We start from the raw sequence: 5999 nt of genomic DNA, 5'->3' as shown, positions 1-5999 counted from the left end.
CAGCTTTTCTGGCCCAATGGTTCTTGAGAAAAAGATTTTTAAATGACCCAACCCTATTTTTGTCTTTTCTTGATTATCTCCCCTTGTGAAGGGACTTGGCCCTTCATTTTAACAATTTTAATTTCCCTTAACCCAAGGACGCTTTGTACAAAGTTTGGTCAAAATTGGCCCAGTGGTTCTTGAGGAGAAGTCGAAAATGTGAAAAGTTTACAGACGGACGGACGACGGACAAAATATGAGTAGAAAAGCTCACTTGAGCCTTCGGCTCAAGTATTTTATTCTGTTTTAGATAAATAATCGAGCGAAGTTTCTAGGAGGTGAGGCGGACTGCGAGAAAAGAATTGCAAGCCTTGTCTCTTTTTATGTATCAGTCGAAAACGATATTTTTAAAACAGCTTTTAGAGACAAAGGAGTTATATTATTGAAAAAATATAGTGCATATTAGAATACAAAAATAGGAAAAAGGTGACTCGACTCCAGATTTAAAAAGAAAAAATTAATGGAAAGGGGGGGGGGGCATACCCGAAGTGCCTTGATAATTTCTTGGAAATATTATTTATTAAATTTTAATATCATAACGTATCTTGAGGTCTGGACTGTTAATTTTAATTACTAACATTTGGGATATTGTTTTAAATCATAATCATACAAACTCTACCTTTAAAAAAATCAATGGCCGAAAGGAAAAAAAAATTATATATGTACTAATTTCGGAATTTCAATACTTTGATTAAAATCGTTTATTGAGAAGACACTCAAACCACTGCGCCATGCGAGCGACTGCTAGTGTGTAATAGTTACTGATCAACGTTGACGTTGAGGCTGGTCCTATAGATTATACCGTAAAATCCTAGTTTCAGTATCGCATTTTCTACTGGCAAAAAAAAAAAAAAAAAAAAAAAAAGGGATCAAAGGATCGGTGCTTTAGCGACAAAGTAGTGTCGTCTCCATCAGAGTTTTAAAAAATTCTCAAGGGAACGTTAAATTGATAAACATAACTCGGTTTTCTACCTACATATATTATCTTACGTTTTTTCCAAGCAAAAAAACATTGTTAGATATGTTCTAGCTTTACAAGGCGTGGTTCTTTCCAGATCTTTGAATAGGTACATGTATAATTTTTGCCTGCGTCCTTTGTTTGCACCAGTATTCCAGTTTCTCTGCTCTGCAAGTGTAAGAAGACCAAATTAATTAATTGTAACATACTACTGATACCGTACTTTTATTAATTTTAAAGAGAAATAGAATAGGAGTTGATATTTACCTGCATGCTTAGCAAAATATCCTGCACAACTGAATAATTTAATGATGTAATTGGTCGTAATTCCTAAATACACGACAAACTATCTGTACAGAGTAACTAGGCTTTTTAATAATTTAGAGGTGTCGGATTTCAAAGATATTCGATTGTCCTTTGAATTTGATCATAACTACCAGTTTTTCGAGTGATCATTAAAGCAAAATCACCGGCAATCAGCTTTAACAAAGATTGAAAGAAAACATGATGGTAATCAAACAACCAAGAGAAGAGATCAGAAACACAGATCGAGGCAAATATTTCATATCCCGTCGAATAATAGCTCAAATGTAGTAACACTTTATAGCATTTTCGAATATCCCCTTCTGCACTGTCTGCACCCTCTAAGCCTTAGTAGACTGACCTTCACTTCAAGATAAAATAGTAAATTGTAATTCACACTGTATGACATAATTTTACACAAATGTATGGTTGGGAGCTAGAGCTACAAAAGACGAATAGGGCCACATAAAAAATATTTTTATCTCGTAATTACGAGAAAAGATCTCGTTATTACGAGTTAATTATCTCGAAATTACGAGTTATCTCGTTATAACGAGAAAAGATCTCATAATTACGAGAAAAGATCTCGTTATGACGAGTTAATTATCTCGTAATTACGAGAAAAGATCTCGTTATTACGAGAAAAGATCTATAAAAAATGGTGCGTTTCATTGTTCTAATCTCTCTTAATGTAAAATGGATGAGATCTTTTCTCGTTATAACGAGATAATTAACTCGTAATAACGAGATCTTTTCTCGTAATAACGAGATCTTTTCTCGTTATAACGAGATAATTAACTCGTAATTTCGAGATAATTAACTCGTAATAACGAGATCTTTTCTCGTAATTACGAGATCTTTTCTCGTTATAACGAGATAATTAACTCGTAATTTCGAGATAATTAACTCGAAATAACGAGATCTTTTCTCGTTATAACGAGATAATTAACTCGTAATAACGAGATCTTTTCTCGTAATTACGAGATCTTTTCTCGTTATAACGAGATAATTAACTCGTAATTTCGAGATAATTAACTCGTAATAACGAGATCTTTTCTCGTTATAACGAGATAATTAACTCGTAATAACGAGATCTTTTCTCGTTATAACGAGATCTTTTCTCGTTATAATGAGAGCTTTTCTTGTAATTACGAGATAAAAATATTTTTTTATGTGGCCCTATTCGTCTTTCGTATAGAGCAGATGTTGCTGCCTACTTTATAACCTGTGTAATCATGCTTCATGCTCGGCATTGTAAACAATTTTTAGCTTACCTGAGCCGAAGGCTCAAGTGAGCTTTTGTGATCAAAATTTGTCCGTCGTCGTCGTCGTTGTCGTTGTAAACTTTTTACTTATTCATCTTCTTCTCAAGAACCACCAGGCCAATTTCAACCAAACTTGCCACAAAGTATCCTTGGGTGAAGGGGATTCAAGTTTATTCAAATGAAGGGCCACCCCTCTTCCAAAGGGAGATAATTATGAACTAGAGAAAAATTGATAGCATTTTTAAAAAATTTCTTCTCAAGAACCACTGGGCTAGAAAAGATGAAACTCATGTAGAATCATCCTCAGGTAGTGTAGATTCAAATTTGTTCAAATCATGACCCCTGGGGGTAAGGTGGGACCGCAATGGCCGTTAAAAGTTTTACATAGGAATATACAGGAATTTTTTTTAAAAATCTTCTCAAGAACCACTGGGCCAGGAAAGATGAAACTCATGTGGAGTCATCATCAGGTAGTGAATATTCAAGTCTGTTCAAATCATCAACCCCGGGGCTAGGGTGGGGCCAGAATGGCTAATTAAAGTTTTACATAGGAATATATAGGAAATTTTTTTTAAAATCTTCTTCCAAGAACAATTGAGACAGGAAAGATATTTGAAATTACCAGGTGGTGTAGATTCAAATATAGTCTGAATGGTGACTCCCGGGGCTAGGGTGGGGCCAAAATGGCCGACAAAGATTTACATAGGAATCGGAGGGAAACCTTCAAAGCATTGGTGTTTACGTCCTTATGTGGCGCAAACAGTACGTCCTTCTGTTTCTCCACCTCCTGTACCAGGGCCTCTACTTCCTTCGCAGTATAATTCTTATTTCTCTCTTTCTTAATTTTAGAAATAGTTTCGTCTGCCGTATTTGTTTAACTTCCGGTAAAATTAGGTAGTACGTATTATGGTGCGATTATTTACGACAGTTCTAAGTACCTTTCGTGAAACGGTCTTAACGTGGAACTTAAGTACTACTTAAGTTCGTCGTAACCCGCTAAGTTGTACTTAATTTACGATGCTTTTTTGAAACGATTATTTATCGTGGGGAATGGTTGTGCATAAAGTTGAAAAGTCGTAAGTTTTTAAGCTGTTGGTTTTGATAAAATCTTGTGATTTCAAATTGTCCAAAAGTCCCCTAGAATTTTTTAGTATCCACATTAACGAAGAAAATGTTGTTACCTGCTTTGTCAGCAGGGACCAGTATGTAGTGATAATGTAATCTATCTAATTCTGTTTTCACTTCTGGATTATTGAATATAGAAGGAAAGAAGTCTTTCATATTGCCCCTCAATCTTTTAATACGCGATCTTAACATGGATGAAGGATATAGATATAACGAACAGTATTCAATATCAAAGTCATGAAACAATACAAAATAGGAGCAGAGTAAACACGGACCTCTAAAACATAGAGGTGGGACCAGGTGCCATGGAGGAGTGAGCATCCCCTGCTGACCGGTCACACCCGCCGTGTGCTCCTTGTCATGATCGGGAAATAACGGAAAAAATCCGTCGTCAATTCAATGTATAAATAATGGATTAACAATACGTATAAAAACCGTCAGTCAAATGACAAAATGATAAATTGTATTTCCTGACAAGGTCTTTGTATCGACCATAGAATTTACGAAATGATTACTTTAAACGAAACTGCTGATATTCTTGTTTCATCAACTTGTTTTTCAATAATTTACCTTGTTTTAGATATTGTTCATACGTAGAGCATACTCTTGCGTATCGAATCAACTGAGGTATATAAACTCCGTATGCAGGTGATGAAGGTATATTGCTGCATAAGTAAGGGAAGTTGACGGTAGAAAAGTTAAAGTCATCCCGTTTATCATGTAGCTTGGTTGTTAGATTACCATTAATGCCCTTTTCAAGTAAAATATCCAAGTATGAAACAGATGTGTCAGACTCTGTGGTATCTTTTATCTCAAGCTCACCAGGACATATCTTATCGACATAGGAATGGAAATCACCATTGTTAATTGACAATACGTCGTCGATATATCTAAACGTTGAGTTGAAGGCCACAGCAAGTGTTTTCTTCTTTTCACGCATAAGGGTTTGCACACATTCTGCTTCATATGAATACAATATTCCAATAGATTGTTGGAAGACCTGGTCTCCAAAAACCACATAGATATTTCAATCAGAAACTCAAGCATCTTTTTGATGTCGACTTTAGAGTACTTGTTTGTGCAATTGTGTTTTGATATATTAAATCCATTCTGACAAAGTGTCAACGTCTTTTTCATATCTGGCTCATCCTTTAAATGAACTTTAAAAAAGATAACAGAGTTTTGCACTCCTTTTTCATGTTTGGATATTTTTTTTTTATTAAACACTTCAAAAACACAAAATGTTTAAATATTAAACACTGAATAAATACATATAGTTTACTAATTCAACACCGTGAGTGTTTAAAATTCAAACGTTTCATGTTTTTTTTATTTCCACGTTTCAATGCATGTTTAGATATCTTACTATAAAAGACGTTAATCATAATGGTCACCTAATAAAAATTAAATAAAAAATGTTCCTTTTTCTATCATCAATATTCCTTACTTATCTATCAATATACCTTTATGATCTGTGTTCTCTCAGTTGATTCCTCAAAAGAATGCTCTACGTTCGAAAAATTTCTGAAACAAGGCAAGCTATTTGGAAACAAACAAGTCGATAATAGAAAAATATGAACAGTTTCATTCACAAGGTTTATGGTACAACAATGGCCTTGACATGAATTACGGAAGAATGTTGACCGTTTTCTTACTATTTTTAAATTAAGGCCGTTATTAACATACTGAATTGTCTACGGATTTTACCCTTTGTCTGATTATGACAAAGAGATCACGACAGGTGTGACAAGTCGACAGGTAATGCTTACTCCTTCATAGCACCGATCCCTCTTCTAAAGTTTTAGGTCCGTGTTTTTTTTCTGCTGACGATCTGTATCGTTTTAATGTATTTTTGAGCTTGGTTTCTGTTCTTTATACCTATTCTGTAATATTCCTCGGTTTGAGATAATGCAGTTCTGAAATATTTCATGGATTTAGATATACCCATGCTGATCGCTGTTTAGAGTAGACAAGATTGATTGCTCACTCCTCTATGGCATCTCTTTCCACCTCTGATATTTTTTGGAGGTCCGTTTTTGCTCTGCTCTCGAATTTTTTGGTTTAAGTGGACTTTTAGCTTGAATATTGTTTGTTATCTCCAGATCTTATTAGCTAAAGGAGTAAAGATCCTTCAACAATAATTTCAATATGTTCTTTTTTCAACACTTCAAATGCATATAAAAGTTTAAATCAAAGAATAACTTCCTTATATAAGACGAATGAATATCCAAAATGGCCTTTTCTGTGTAGCTGTGTCTAGATTTCAAAGGATGCAAATGGGTTATTCAAATTTATTAGATTTTTGGCTA

Source organism: Saccostrea cucullata, unplaced genomic scaffold (genome assembly GCF_032062105.1).
Source record: "Saccostrea cucullata isolate Sc308-1 unplaced genomic scaffold, CSIRO_AGI_Scuc_v1 ctg4669, whole genome shotgun sequence".
NCBI lineage: Eukaryota > Metazoa > Mollusca > Bivalvia > Ostreida > Ostreidae > Saccostrea > Saccostrea cuccullata.
The sequence above is the reverse complement of the archived record's forward strand: the minus strand, read 5'-3'. Positions refer to the sequence as shown.